Raw genomic sequence first — 16,696 nt, forward strand, 5'->3', positions numbered from 1 at the left:
GAACTGGACTGTACCATGCTGCAAAGTCAGGAAAACAAACTGGGAATGCAGGCGAGGAGGGCTCAATCAATCCTTTTCTTTGTAATACCAGGTTTATATTGCAGTTCTGCGAAATGTAGATTCTTTCAGAAGCTAAAAATGTTTTAAGATCAATGTAGAACAAAATGATAAAACAGGAATGGTCTGGTGATATTCTTTTGACATGGTTGGCTGAGGGTTATGATGTAATAGGTTACAGTGAAGCCCCTTATAGGTTTTAAAATTAATTCCAAGACACCATTACAAAGAGAGCCTAACACTTTTCTTGTATCTGAGCTTACTCAGTGAAACTCATACAAATGTACAATACTGTTGGGAATATGGAAGAACTAGATATAGAATATCCTAAGAGTTATAAATTGTGGCACAGACTTGATGTTTTACATACAAATGGATCCACCAGGTAAAACTGCAGTCTTATTATGGAAGACTTAATTCATTTTCGTCTTTATGATAGCTGCTGAAAAATTCTTAGTGGATATGTAGGATTTCTTTACTTTGTCATTGATACAAATAGTTTTTCTTTTTCATTTTTTTCCATAAATTAGAATTAAATTGTGTTTTAGAGCATGGTTATAGTAATTAGAATCATAACCTGTAGAAATATCTGTCTGCTTACTCAATTGAATTTTTACTGAATTTACCTGTTTCTGTTTTGATTTTATTCTGTCAGATGTAGTTCTAGCTCTGCTATTTATATCATAAAAATTTTGCATTTCTTTTATTATTATTATTTTTGCTATCTCTGTTCCACACTGTTGCGGGAGAAGGATGGACTTCACAACTCTATGAGAGTTATATTCCGAAGCCATTTATTGTCTTGTCTGACTCCAATATATATCATAATTTTTGCTTAGTCACTGCGCACACACTCATGATTGGTTAAAACTTGTTACACACATTATTGCAATTGGCTATATACAAAATAACACGCGCTGTCCACGCGCCCCTCACACAGTCAGGATTGCTGCTTGCAGGTGTTCCTGTTTTCCTCACTACTTCTTAGTTGTTTACCACAGCTCCTTCTCCTCAAGGCCGAGCCATGCAGATATCCAGCTGTTTACCAGCTTCTCAGTGCCACAGCTCCTTCTCCTTAAGGTCGAGCCATGCAGGGTGATCCCAACATCTCCCCCTTTTTGTTTATCTATAAACAAAACCTGATGGATCATTTGTAACCTAAGGACTGTGAGGAAGATCGACCCTCTGTACATTCTTGTATCGTCCTGTGCCACGAACTCAGCCCAGCAGTCGGTAGGTGCCAGCTTTACGTGGGCGTCCCCACGGAGGCAACGATGGCCTTGCCATACACCGATCCCCCTGCTCTTCGGGAAATCCCGGTATTTATACATTTGCTGAGGAACGAGTTTCAACACACGTGGCCAGTGAGTGTCGGAACACGCCTCGGTTGCCACCTCTCAACACAGGGAGCCTATGGCGCATGTGCCCGCTGGCCAGACGTGCTGCACGCGCCACAACCATCCCGTCTATTGGTTCATAGGCTTTGTTCACATGGCATCTTACCATAATCCAGCAGTCACATATCAACTATCCTTAAATCAATAGCAGAATGTTACAAGGCAAACAATTCTAGCTGTACTACTCCTAGCGATAGAAGCTACTTCTAGTGATGGAAAAAGTGCTTGTATAAAGCTATGAAAACCAATATTATATCTTACCAAAGGATTTGTAGTTATAGAGCGGTTTGCCCTAAAAGCTTTCCATGTTCCTCTCATGATACTGCTAATTTCAGTGTGATTGACCCATACATTTTCTTTTGGCTGAGGTGGCATCCAGATTGCGATGACACCTGATAGTGTCAAGATGTGTCCGACGACGACGGTGACTGTTTCACCCATGGTTTTACCCATTTTGTGGGCACCGAACAAGTTCCAGAATCTGTAATGACACAAGCATAACCTCGTCCCCAGGTTAGCAGTTGAAAAGGTCCTTCCCACATATTCTTTTCCAAATTTTTAACTTTTACTTGCACATTTTGTGTTAACTCAAACAGACTTCCTGTCATTCCTTTTACATGTTTTATTATGGGAGGTACTGTTTCTCCTTCTGCTAGACGCAAATAATTTAACACATATAAGGCTTTATTCAAACGTTCTTGCGGTGATGTGGTAGCCTCTCCCCCTTTTTGTTTTTGCAATAAACACTTTAGGGAATGATTCATTCGTTCAACAATAGCTTGTCCAGTTGGGGAATGCGGTATTCCAGTAACATGCGTCACTCCCCATTGAGCAAAAAATCTTTGGGTTGACTGGGCTACATAACAAGGACCATGATCGGTTTTAATTTGTACAGGTATACCATGGGCTGCGAATGCAGCTCGCAAATGCTTTTGTACATGCCTACTAGTTTCTCCTGTTTGTGCAGTGGCCCAAACTACTGCAGAATAGCAATCAATTGAAACATGAACATATTTAGATCTTCCAAAGTCAGCGACATGTGTCACATCCATCTGCCATAGTTGTAGTGAATGCAATCCTCGGGGATTTACTGTAATCGCAATACCTGGGCCTATTTGTTGACAATCAGCACAAGTCTGTATAATAGCTCTAGCGTCACCTGCACTTAGATTAAATTGTCTCGCTAAAACTTTGGCAGATTGATGGAAAAAGGCATGAGAGGCTTGTGCTTGACCTAAACGGTCCGGGGCAGGTCCAGCCCATACTGCGGCAGTCAGCCGATCAGCTCTTGCATTTCCTTCCACCAATTCCCCTGGAAGGTTGGTATGGCTGCGTATATGCATAACGTAATAAGGATGTCGTCTTTTCTGCAATAAAAACCAAAGCGTTCTAAATTGTTGATATAGCTGTTCCTGCTGTACCTGTCTGAGGATTGAACCTTCCAATCTTTGGAGTACTCCAGCTACATATAAAGAATCAGTAATTATATTCACAGGTTCTTCAGACCATAATTTAAAGGCTTCAATTACTGCCTGTAGTTCTACCTTTTGAACTGATCCTGGCACGACAAGTACCCCTTCTTTCCATTCTCCATGCTCTCGCCATACTATTGCTGCCTTGCCTGTCTTCCCACCACCATCCGTAAATACTGTAGCACCTTGAACTGGATATTGACTACACTTTGATTTTTCTTCTACTTCATGGTTTTTAAAAAAGGTAAACATTTTGTGTGATGGATAATGAATCTGAATGTCACCTTCAAATCCTGCTAATGCAGTTTGCAAGGGAACAGAGTGCTGCAAAGCCCAAGTCAAATATTCTTGTTGTAATGGTATTAAAATCGTTTTCGGGTCCTTTGCCGATATATCAATAATTCTGTTGCCCTTTCATAATCAAATTTGCAGAACACACTGCTTTCGTGGTGATGGTTTTTCTCTGCTGCTGAGGCAAAAAGACCCACTCTAAAATTCTCAATGGGTCCGCTTTTGATTCTAGCTTTGTTATCCACTGTATTATAAGCGCATAGGGATGTCGCTCGTGATTGATTACTGCCAAAGGGATCCCTATCGAGGGATCTATGCTAGAACTAAATGCTTGAGTTACCTTTTCAGAAATGTTTGCTACTGCTTCCCAGGCTTCCTTGGTCAATTGCCGAGGAGAGTTTAACCTGCTATCCCCTCGCAAGAGCTGAACCAAGGGCTCCATATCTTGGTTTGTGATCCCACAAATAGGTCGAATCCAGTTAACGTCTCCTACCAATTTTTGTACATCATTTAATGTTTTAATCTGAATTCTTAATTCAACCTTTTTGGGGGGTCACCGACGTTTCAGTGATCATCCACCCCAAGTACCTCCAAGGCGCTTCAGCTTGTATCTTTTCTGGCGCCACTTGCAGCCCACTTTGTCTTAAAAGCTCAACGAGCTCCCCGATCATTTCTTCCGGATTTAATTGATCACCGGCCAACAATATGTCATCCATATAATGATAGATGAGATATTGAGGCCACCTTTTTCTGATTGGCTGTAAAGCCCAATTTACATAAATTTGACACATCGTGGGTGAATTTTTCATGCCTTGTGGCAATACTGTCCAATGATATCTTTGCATGGGTTGCGCCTTGTTTGTACTTGGGGCTGAGAATGCAAAATGTTTGGCATCATCTTCATGCAGAGGGATTGTAAAAAAGCAATCTTTGAGATCTATAATCAAAAGCTTCCAATACTTCGTTATCATACAGGGAGATGGTAGCCCTGGTTGCAAGGCTCCCATGTCCACTATACCTTATTGACTTCTCGCAAGTCATGTAATAGTCTCCATTTTCCACTTTTCTTTGGGATCACAAAAACAGGTGTGTTCCAAGGAGTAGTGGTTGGCACAATATGGCCTTTTTCGTCAATGACTCCAGGGAGAACAAAAAGTCCCTACTTTGCTGCTGAAGATCGTCCTAATAACAAAGCACTCAATCCATATCCTAATGGTCCATTTGTGTTAGTCAGGACATCATAAACCGACATGTCCCATAAGGTAACTTCTACTGTTGTTTCCACGTCCATTCCGGCGCTCCCTCTGGTTTGGGCGCTGAGGCTTGCCAAGCAGCCTGGTGGTGCTTCCCCATTTGTGTCGTCGTGTGGGGTGCCTTCACGCTCGGTCGCCCGTTTCCCAATTTCATACCATCCCGATGATACTTTGAACAACATTCTGAGGCTTCATGACCAAATTTTTGACATCGACCACATGATGCTCCTGCTGGGCCTATTCCTTGCTGAAAGGGTCCTTGTTGGAAGGATTTATGACCTGTCTCAATCTGCCTAGGTCCTTTCCTTGTGGCCTTGCACTGAGCCCTAAAATGGCCTCTTTTTCCACAATTAAAACATTTTTTCTCCCCTTTTCCATTTATAAATGGCTTAATTGCTGCTGCAAAGGCACTTGCGAGTGTTTCTGCCTGATGTGTGGCAGAGCCTACTCTGTTGCAGGCTTCTACCATTTGTACTAATGTTGCTTCTTTTGGCAAGTTAACAAAATTCTTTTACAATCTACATTGGCATTTTCTACCGCTAAATTCAACAACACTGCTAGTTTTGCGTCTTCATTGGTATACACCTTATTCAAAGCGTCTCTCAGACGATCAACAAAAGACATATATGGTTCATCTCTCCCTTGTCTAATTTGAGTGTAAGATGGTTGCCTCTTTCCCTCCTCAGGGATTGTTCGCAACGCATTCAACGCTAGTCGCCCAACTAATTGCAAGGCCTCTAAAGGCAGCCGAGCTTGCAATCTAACATCCACAAACGGTCCCTGCCCTGTCATTTGTTCCATAGTAATGTTCTGAAGCGGATCGCTGTCTTGACGCTCCAGGTTTTTCAGGGCTTCTTGCATACAGAGTTTATACCATCTGTCTGCCCACAATAACCTTTGGGTTGGTGTCAATAACATATCTATCATCTGCCGACAATCCCATGGTGTAAGAACCATTCCCATGAATATGTTATCTAACAGAGCTTGCGTGAAAGGTGACTGCAAGCCATAATTTTGTACTCCCTTCCGCACTTCCTTAATCAAGTCCCAGTGAAATGGGTCCCAGTGATTGGGCCCGTGAGGCTGTACACTAACAGGAAATGCCATTGGTAACTCTGTTTCCTCGTCTTTCATCGCTCCTAAAAAAAGGTCTTTCCACCGCTCTCTAGGGTCGCCTTTCATCCTAGGCTCTTGCCTCCCTATAGTCTCTACAACAGGCTCTTCTCCTTCGTTGCTGCTCTCAGACAACGGGGGCCGTAAAGGTGGCAGGGGCTTGGCTGAGGGCTTCAAAACTACGGCTTTCAATCGGTTAAGTCTGGGTGGTTTCAGGGGTGGTGAAGCCCGCCCCATCAATCTTTCACATGGGCACACAGGGGAACATTGGGTACATTGTTCTGGGCAGCTTTGTCCCGTCTTGCCCTCACATATATCATCGTAGATCTGTTTCTCTGACTTATCTAATCCAGCCAGTTCACGCGGTGCATCTGGCACCTCAGGAGGTGCAGTCGGAGTCGCTGAAGGTCCTGGACCCTCTGACTCGGTTAAAAAGGGATTGGTTGAAAGCAGTTTAACAGCCTCCTCCATATCAGCTGTGGCTTTTCTCTCTGCCTTTAAGGCTTTTAATGTGGTTAATATCAACTTCCACGCCGTCACTAACTCTGCGGCGGTTTTCTCAATATGCTCCCATAACATTTTTCCTATCTCCTCCCACGTCTCTGCCTTAAATGCCACAGACGGATCGGGGGGGTACCCTTTCTTTCGGCTCCAAATTAGGAGCCTTCTAAGTGTATATTCATCATATTTCAGTCCTCTCTTAGAGAGCATGTGCAGCAGGAGTCTGACTATCGCCCCTTCTTCATGCGATGTGTTCTGCCCCATGCCGCCCCGGTTGCTCACCTCACCTCGCTGGGTGCTTCTCCGTTGCAACGTATTCCTTTTTCTTTTTCCTTGCGTCAGTCCCGCTGACTGCAATTCTTCCAACCGGGCTTCTCCCGCGGCGTCCTCTGCGCTCGACCGGTGTTCAACGATGAGATCCCAGAGATCGTATCACGTCGGGGTCACCAGTTGCAGGAGAAGGATGGACTTCACAACTCTATGAGAGTTATATTCCAAAGCCATTTATTGTCTTGTCTGACTCCAATATATATCATAATTTTCGCTTAGTCACTGCGCACACACTCATGATTGGTTACAACTGGTTACACACATTATTGCAATTGGCTATATACAAAATATCACGCGCTGTCCACGCGCCCCTCACACAGTCAGGATTGCTGCTTGCAGGTGTTCCTGTATTCCTTGCTTCTTCTTAGTTGTTTACCACAGCTCCTTCTCCTCAAGGCCGAGCCGTGCAGATATCCAGCTGTTTACCAGCTTCTCAGTGCCGCAGCTCCTTCTCCTTAAGGTCGAGCCATGCAGGGTGATCCCAACACACTGTGACTAAAGGACATGCTGTAATAATACTTTTATTTCCTGAAACAGTGATTACAAATCATTGTTTTGGATTGTTTGAGGAAAAACAGATTTTAAAATCTAGCAATATTAATTAAATACCTGATATCGCATCATTTTTTCATATCATATAAAAATTATGCTTTCTTGATATTCATTGCAACTTTAAAAACATTGTCTTTTGTAGCCAGTCATAATATATAGACAGAGGTGTTCATAAGGAGTGTTGTACTTACTGGAAAACTACAAAAGCTGGATTGATTTTTAATCCCAATTCCATTTCCCCCTTGCTATCAAGTCAGGAGTGCTGCAGTATCTTCTCTGGCACTCACTGGTATATATATGCAGCTTTGACATTGAGAAAAGGGGGATATGTTTTTAAATCAGTCCTGGCATTTGGAATACAATTTATTCTGTTGAATACTAAGATTAATAGAAGGCATATTTGGGTCACAGATGGGTTTCTTAAAGTGTTTTTTGGCAAATCATCGCACAGAATGCTGAGGAAAACAGAATCCCAATTCTTAAAATAAACAGTATTGCTGTGTTTTTGCATCTTTTGTTACTCAACTTCTAGGTGAGGAAGCAGCAATGTTCCTCTAAGACCATTACACAGGAGAAAAAAAAATTTAATCTTTTATTATTTATATTCACCTGAAGATAGTGGAAGAAGGTAAAAGCAAACTTCAGATTTTTTTTTTCTCAAATGCTTTCTTCACAGGGGGAGGAGATGAGTATGATGTTATATTTCACTTAAAATATATTATTGCAAGACTAACATACTTTTTTGAAACAGTATATCTTTCTTGTTTAAATATATTGTTTTCAGTAAAATATCTTGATTCCTTCAATGACTTTTAAAGACTGTTAGTGATGGAAAATTCTGGTTTGTAACTATTTTTTTTCTCATTCATGTAATAATGTGTAATTTCAAGGAATATATGGTCAGGTTTTCAATGAATTATAATCAACTTTTTCCCCCTTCATCTGCAGCACTGCCTCCTAAGCCACCGAAACCTAATACTGTAACTAACAACAGCATGAATAACAACATGTCATTACAAGATGCTGAATGGTGCTGGGGAGATATCTCAAGGTAAATCAGATCAAGACGTGTATTTCTTATGTTTGGCTTTATGTTCTTGCTGTTATTCTGTGTGTATGTATTCTTCTTAAGTATAGAAAAGTTACAGTTCTAAGAGCCATTTTTAGGATATTTTCAACACAAACATATTACAGTTGGTTTTATTCCAAACATGACTAAAAGGTTACTGGCAGTCAGTTAGAATGTAATATGTGAAATGGTTTGGTGATTGTTCTGTTATTTTAAGACAGCTATATGAAATGCTGGCATGAAAGGACAACACCAAGAAATAAGTATTTTCTTCTTTCATCCAGAACCTCAGCTGTAGGCACAATAGTTAACAAGCCAGACTAACAAGTGCCATATATTAGCAACATTTTTAACTCTATTATATATAGATACATTGGACCAGCACTGGCTACTCCAGTTGTGCAGGCTTGTATGAACAAGCAGAAAGACCGTTTCCCGCAGAGAGAGGACATAGAATATGCCTGGTGAGGCCGCAGCTTGAATACTGTGTTCAGTTTTGGGCCCCTCACTACAAGAAGGATGTTGAGGTGCTGGATCGTGTCCAAAGAAGGGCAACGAAGCTGATGAGGGGTCTGGAGCACAAGTCTTATGAGGAGCGGCTGAGGGAACTGGGGTTGTTTAGTCTGGAGAAGAGGAGGCTGAGGGGAGACCTTATCGCTCTCTACAACTACCTGAAAGGGGGTTGTGGCCACGAGGGTGTTGGTCTCTTCTCCCAACTAACTAGTGATAGGACGAGAGGAAATGGCCTCAAGTTGCGCCAGGGGAGGTTTAGATTGGATATTAGGAAAAATTTCTTCACCGAGAGAGTGGTCAGGCATTGGAACAGGCTGCCCAGGGAGGTGGTGGAGTCGCCATCTCTGGAAGTGTTCAAAAAACGTGTGGATGTGGCACTTCAGGACATGGTTTAGAGGATATGGTGGCGCTGGATTAATGGTTGGACTTGATGATCTTGAAGGTCCTTTCCAACCTAGTGATTCTGTGATTCTGTGTTTTTTATATCCCAGTTGTTCTCTAGTATTGTTAAATAAGCTATTAAATAACTGTATTAATATGGAGATCGAGGCAGCTTATAAAAACCAGTTATTTTAGAATAATTTAGAACACAGCGGGAAGGTAAATGATTGAGAAGTAGCTGAAATGATTGGTTACTTTTGCTTTCATTTTAGAGAAGAAGTAAATGAGAAGCTTTGAGACACTGCTGATGGTACCTTTTTGGTATGAGATGCTTCAACCAAAATGCATGGGGACTACACACGCTAAGGTAAAAGATAATTACGCTAGGTCTATAATACTTGACAGTAAAATGCAATACTGCATTTAAAATTCAGTGTTTCTTAGGAAATCGTATTTGAAGTATGCCTGACTTTTCAACAAACTTTATTTGCAGGAAAGGAGGAAATAACAAATTAATCAAAATATTTCACCAAGATGGGAAATATGGCTTTTCTGACCCATTAACTTTCAACTTTGTGGTTGAGCTAATAAACCACTACCAGAATGAATCTCTAGCCCAGTATAATCCTAAACTGGATGTAAAATTACTGTATCCAGTATCTAAGTACCAGCAGGTAATTTGGTCTATTTTCTTTGTGTTACACTTAAATACAGAGAAATTACTGCAGACTGGGGAGTCATTTATCATGAAGAACTTCAGCTCTGTTAATATTTGAAAAAATAAAGTGGGTATAAAAATGGATGTTTTTGTTTAAAATGAACTCCACAATTTGCATATAAATAATTAAAACTTTAAATACTGCAGATACATTATTAAGAAATGAACTTATGTTAATAAATATCCCCATCATTAATGATGAAATATATAATTTTCAGTATAAAACTGAACACTTGCAATGAAAAATTATTTTTGTCATTAATTTTATTTCTATTATGCATATTATGCATAGAGTATATCATATCTCCATATTGATAAAAGAGAAGTCACATTTACCATGTAACTATCTGGTCATTTTTAAGCAGTTTTATCCTGAAAATCTGTGCAATATAATTGTTTCTTTACGGAATATCTTTCCTTCTGCTCATCATCCCAGGATCAAGTTGTGAAAGAGGATAGCATTGAAACACTGGGAAAGAAATTACATGAATATAATACCCAGTTTCAAGAAAAAAGCCGAGAATATGACAGACTCTATGAAGACTACACAAGAACATCTCAGGTGAGCTGGATTTGAAACCAAAGGGAGAGTGGAAGACTTATGTAGATTTAGAAGAATATTACTGTATATTCATACCGCTATCTTCCTCCATCCTCCTCCCACCACCACCACCATTGCTCAAAAGAGGAAACATATCTGATGTGTTCACTCAGTATAGTAGAATTGCGTACTCGTGTTTGAATAGTCACCACCTGTAACCTAACCCTGTGCTCAGGTCTGACACCTGCATCCAAAGCAAGCACAGAACTGTCTTGATTTACCAACACTTCTGCATACTGACCTCATCAAGTTGAGTTAAGGTTTTCAAGACACATCTGCAGGGAAGCACTGTATTTTATTACCAGTATTTTAAGGGTCTGGTTTCACCTATGCAGGGTGGAGTGATGACGTGTAGATACAGTGCAGGAATGAAAAGCTGCCTCTATCCTTCCTTCTTACATCTTAATAAACTATTAGACAAGTCTTGAAGTGCCAGTGAATTAGTGCTGTTTTACAGCCCCAGAGTCAAGACTGCTTCTTAAAATGGTCAGGAAATAAGCCTCAAAATAATTGAAGAAAGGTGGAGGAGTGCAAGCAACTTGAACTTAAAATACTTAGCTATCGACCAGCTATGTAGGGGCAGGAGGATAGACTAGATGACCTCTTGAGACCTGTCCAGCCCAATATCTTATACCTTTATTTCAGAAAGCCAGATGTACTTCTAAGGACATTAGTTGGTACAAAGGGCAAAGTGCATTGCCATAAGGCTCTAATCATCACAAATAAAACTTATTTATACAAAACAAAGATTGTAGCTAGCTCTATGTCTAGCAGTTTTTCTTTCTTGAAAAACCTCATCATGGAAAGCCTCATCATGGTAGCCTTTTCTACAGGCCTGTTTTCTCTGTTTTGTAAGGCTCTGCAGAGAGAATGTGTTCTGGTAAAGGGATATTGAAGTCATTCTATTACAACATACTGAAGTGTTTCTGTGATACGAGCCAATAAATCATCCCTTCTGTTTGATAACAACTGTAATAAAAATTATTTTCCTTTCAGGACGTTCAAATGAAAAGAACAGCTATTGAAGCATTTAATGAAACAATAAAAAATATTTGAAGAGCAGTGCCAGATGCAAGAAAGATACAGTAAGGAATACATTGAAAAATTTAAATGGGAAGGAAATGAAAAAGAAATACAAAGGTCAGTGTTTATATTTCAAATTGTATGATTTTAAAGAAAGAAACAATACCAAATATAGATCTGCCTAAAACTAAAGCAAGTTGGCAAGGTTAAAGTTGTTCAGTTTTACAAGCCTCAAATGGGGTAGATGTGAACTTGCAAAACATGTACCTATATCTAGAGAAATAATCTGTTCTCTTAAATGTCTACATGGGAAAACAGCAGATATAAAGTCACGAATAAGACTTCATCAGAGTATAACCTACTACATTATTCCGTTCAGAATTATGCACAACTATAAAAAACTGAAGTCTTGAATAAGTGAAATTGTGGACAGCAGGCGTAGATTAGAAGAGGATTTAAAGAAGCAAGCAGCTGAATATAGAGAGATAGACAAGCATATGAACAGCATTAAGCCAGACCTCATACAGCTGAGGAAAACAAGAGATCAGTACTTGATGTGAGTATCATTATTAATTAGCAAAACATTTTTTAAAAGTTTTTTTTTTATTGGCATCCAACTTCTGTGACTAACAATTAATTTTATTTGCAATTATTGTCCAGGTGGCTGACTCAAAAAGGTGTTCGGCAAAAGAAACTAAATGAATGGCTTGGAAATGAAAATACGGAAGAGTGAGTATTAAAAGACTTAAATATTACTGGTATTTCAAGTCATCTTACACAAAAGTGTGATAAAGCATATTTAATTCCAGGACCACACAAAGGAAATCTCAAGCCTAGCTCTCCAGTAACAATGCACACTGTTAACACATGGCAGCCTACATAATGCAAATATTAGAAAAGACTGTCTCACCCACTACTCTGCCATTATTCAGGGAAGTGCATAATCAAGTTACTATAGCAAAGCACTGGAATTTAACCCGTGTCTTTATTCTTACCAGCAAAATGAAGATCATAAAGCATTAGTATCTTGTAGAGATGTCATATGGATAGAGAAATTGTTCAGAAGGTCTCTTAGGCATGGGTAGGCTGTTTCCAAATTTCTAGCATTCGTACCATGGTGCTATCTAGTATTAGTGGTACCCACATCGATATATCACATTGCTATTGGAGATGATAAAATTGTGTATGCTGAAGAACGGTCCTTCTCTGGTTGTGTGGTCTGCTTAATTTTTCTGGGAAATGGCAGGATAGTATTCTTTCATTTCAGCAATTCAGTTTAGTATAGGTTCTGACTGGGGCTTGGCTACTGAATATGTTTCACTTCATTCCTGGAAAAAAAGCAAAAAGCACCCAGGTGGTGCAAATGTCGACCAAATTTAAACAAAAGCAGGCCACAAAATAATATCAAAAATGTAGTAACAGTGAAGAATGGACAAATAGAAAAACAAAGTTTTCTAAGTAATATTCATATCAACATTTTCTGCTGATGTAATTTCCTGTGCATGCCTTTTACACTGCCTGGATGAACATATAGCAAAAACAACACACTGACAATGACTGTTTTGTGGATTTACATTCTAGCTTTTTCCACATTAGTGGTCTATTTTAATTTGGCTTGGTTTACTGAGTCTCCTACTGTTATCCTGGAAATTGTGCATCTCTGCTGCGGCTGCATTGGTAGAAACAGGGGATAAAAATGGCATACACATTTTAAAGCCATGTTGTTCACTCAGTCTTAGCACAGCTCAAAGATGATATGATGAAGAATATGTAGACACCTGTTTCCAGTGGTACTCCCATCAGTTAAACGGTAGACAAAGAACAATGCCAGGTCATGGTTTTAACATAGCATCAAAATAGTAAGTGAAACTGTTTAAAGGAAATCTTCCTTTTCTCTTGCTCTGTGACCCTCCTTGCCAGCGAGTCTGGTAAGTGCTCAGGTTTCTGCTGAAAAATTAAACTTTCAGAATATGACTTCTTTCTGAAGTTGTAAAGCAGAAAAAAAATCAGTATAATGAGCAGCAGTAAAGATAGGAATCCCTAGGTGCTGGTTGAAAATAGAGCCACTGCTGAATACATTTGAATATCTTGCAGGACAAAGGAGTACAATGGGATAAGGGAGCTAGAGGAAGTGTCATCTGAAACAAAAGCGCCCTTCTTTCTGAAAAATTGAATTCTATGTGTTCTGCGTGAGATTGATGATTTCTGTAGACTATTTTGAGAATCTTCAGAAAGACAGAACTGTGGATGAGTGAGAAGTCATGTTTTCTTAGAGCAAGGAAAACTGATTAAAAACCTATTACAGAAAGAATAAATACATTAGCCAAACACAGACTGAAAGCTGAATGGGAGAGGCAGGGCCCACCAGTGCAGGCTGCTGGGCAAGTGGGGAGCTCTGGAACTGCAGAATATCAAAGTGGTGTCCACACAGCTGAATTAGAGACATCTTCTTTCATGGTGGGCTTTAGCTCAGAGGGTTCTATATAACTCTGAATCAGCTTTATAGTTGGTGGCTGTTTTGGTAGAGAAGGCCCTATATTATATGCTCTTCTCATAATCTGGTTATAAGGAGAGAGCGCACTCTACTATTCCACCCTTTCCACAAAGCCATCTCCCCTATGAATAATTAACCTGTCTATCTATACAACTGCTCATAGCTTTCCCAAGCAGCAGCTGTAATGGATACATTGCATGATTCTTCACTGCTGACCAAGTGTTCTGATCTTTGGAAATGAAGATGACTCAGAGGGTATTGATTTCGTTGGGCTTGCTATTTACCAAAACAGTGAGCAACGATAGAAGTACTGAAGTGCTCACAGCAGATTCTGAAAAATAACACAGCATCCTTTTATATCCTTCTTCAGATTTATATGAGTGTTTTTAAAAGAAACAAGGACCAGAACTTATATTTTATTTTTATTCAGTGGTTGAAATGTTGCAGTATTAAATGGTTTACATCCCTAGTTTTACCAGGGAAGCATCTTACTAAACCATTGACTTTTTTGTTTTTTAAAGTAATATGAAAGGGGGACTACTTAATTCATGGATTTTGCTCTACAATGTATTTCACAAACACATTTTGTCCTATTTCAACAGCCAATACTCTATGGTAGAAGATGATGAGGACTTGCCCCATTATGATGAGAGAATGTGGAATGTGAGAAATATCAATAGAAGCCAAGCTGAAAATCTGCTGTGGGGAAAGCAAGATGGAACATCCCTTGTTCGAGAGAGCAGCAAACAAGGCTACTATGCCTGCTCTGTTGTGTATGTACCTGTGGAGTAATCACTGAGGGGTACTTTGGAAATTTACCCTCTAAGAACAGCCTTGAAACCAGGTGGAACGTAGCACTCGTACAACGGGTCTGTGCCATGGAGACTCTCTGGACAGCCTTGGATGTTGGCAACATCAGGGGCACCTGGTGTGCTGACTCTGGGAGAGATTACATGGAGGGTGGAGCGGAGTGGAGACCTCGCGGCCATGCTCTGTGAACAGGGAATTTAGGGATGCACAGTATGTACATTGATAAGCTGCGCTTGCAATGTCCTGGGCCAAGGACCTGTCAACTTTGATGAAGTGCTGTACTTGGAGTGAACTTTTCTAATTATAATATCATTATAATACTAAAACGCACACCCCTCTCAACAGTTACCACCCCCCCAAGGTGCGACCCCTCCTCAATGAGTGTGCGCACTGAATTTTTCCTAGTCTGTACCTTTAAACGCGAAGCGAGAGAATTCTGCACCAATCCTGATAAAGGTATGTATGACTAGAGTCACTCAAGCTCCACCTGCAAAGTAAAACACTATAAAATAATGTTTTAAGAGCTGGATGTTGGGGAAGATACCATCGTCATGTACCACTCTAACTTCTGGGATCAGTCGATGGGCTGAGCCTCTCTTCCCCCCCATCGGGACGCCGTTGGGTAAGATTCGAACACTTGGTCATACCAAGTGCCTCCCCGGGAAACTTAGAAATCTCTATAGAGTCACTTTACATCTTTTAACGCGTTTATAGCCAAGTAGTGTCACTCATATTTTTAGCATTTGCACATGCTTTGCAGACAGTGAATTTATCACCGGCAATCCAAAGAACCTGTATATCTGTTGCTTCAATAAATCGCACTATTGATTGACTCAGCCGTGTGTGGTCCCTGAATGCGACCGTACCTCTGAGTGCGGCCGTGTGAGTTCAGGAGGTGTCCGGCTGAGCAGGTAGTATGATGTTAGTAGTGCATCCGGACCCGTGATAGTCCAACGAAGGTGTTGGGCGCGACCGGACTACTAACGCTGACTTTGGGCATCACTCAGAACCTAAGCTCAGCCGCCCCCAGTCCCTCTGATATCTGAGGATCGACTGGAAAGCAAGGGGGTTTAGTTTCTGCCAAATTGCTCTGCCTCTTAACGCAACAGTACCCCAATTCATGAACGATGTAACCAACATTTGAGGCACCTACCTTGAGCCAGGGGCAGATAGACACTTGCATATGCACGGATCCCATTGGATCTTTGGGCTTAGAAGCAGACCAACAAGTCCTGAGGCCATCCTTATTTACTGCTTCATTTCCTACACAGCTCAAACCTGTGCCACTCCCACAGATGAGCCTCATGGAGAAGAAGGGAAACCAGAACATGGATGCACTCCTTTATGTGCAGCTGCTAAGCCCTGCCTATCTCCTGCCTCCCTAAGCTAACACAACATCTGGGAATTTGGGTTAAACCTAAGCTTTTATCATTATCCCACCACAGAAGACAGGAATTCTATGTAGTGACTAGCACTTTAAGATTTATTGCCAATACTGTATTTTCTAGCTTAACTTTACTGTACTGACAAAGTAAAAACTCGTTAGTTGGGGTTTTTTTCCTCTTTAGGGTGGATGGAGAAGTAAAGCACTGTGTGATAAACAAAACACCTACTGGGTATGGATTTGCAGAGCCATATAACTTGTACAACTCGCTCAAAGAACTGGTGCTACATTATCAACACACATCACTCATGCAGCACAATGACTCTCTCAATGTCACGCTAGCCTACCCAGTATATGCACAGCAGAGGCGATGAAGATCTTAATACTCTGGGCTGTTTATTTTATTTCTAAAGAAAGGATTTGACAACACTGAGGCCTTTGGAGAGAGAAGGATCCTTTCAGCCTTACTCAAGAAATTGAGCTGCAGTATCAAAGCTATTCGTCTTCAGGTGGGACTAGAGCTTTCCTTCACAACTGCAGTTGGAGAGATCACAGTATTAAGCTGCGAACATATGTTTCTAGTCTGAAGTGCCTTTTTTTTAATTAAGAAAAGAAAAGCAAAAGAGAGAGAAATCCTAACCTGATCTCCCTGCAGGGACATAGAGGCCTTTAACCATGGTGCTTGTTTACGACCACTTCTGAAGCTTTACCAGATAAAACATTGGATTCTCCAGACA

General features: G+C 40.7%; 1 pseudogene across 1 annotated transcript; it reads left to right on the forward strand.

Moving 5' to 3' along the window:
- The first annotated feature begins 338 nt into the window (after positions 1–338).
- Positions 339–16,333, forward strand: LOC309415087 (phosphatidylinositol 3-kinase regulatory subunit alpha-like; annotated as a pseudogene). The gene is made up of 10 exons: positions 339–442; positions 7,915–8,017; positions 9,202–9,296; positions 9,423–9,603; positions 10,084–10,209; positions 11,245–11,388; positions 11,651–11,827; positions 11,932–12,000; positions 14,368–14,538; positions 16,144–16,333. The product of its transcript is annotated as a phosphatidylinositol 3-kinase regulatory subunit alpha-like (transcript).
- The last annotated feature ends 363 nt before the right edge of the window (positions 16,334–16,696 follow it).

This window comes from Phaethon aethereus, assembly GCF_964289735.1.
Source record: "Phaethon aethereus genome assembly, chromosome: W".
In the NCBI taxonomy this organism is placed as follows: Eukaryota; Metazoa; Chordata; class Aves; order Phaethontiformes; family Phaethontidae; genus Phaethon; species Phaethon aethereus.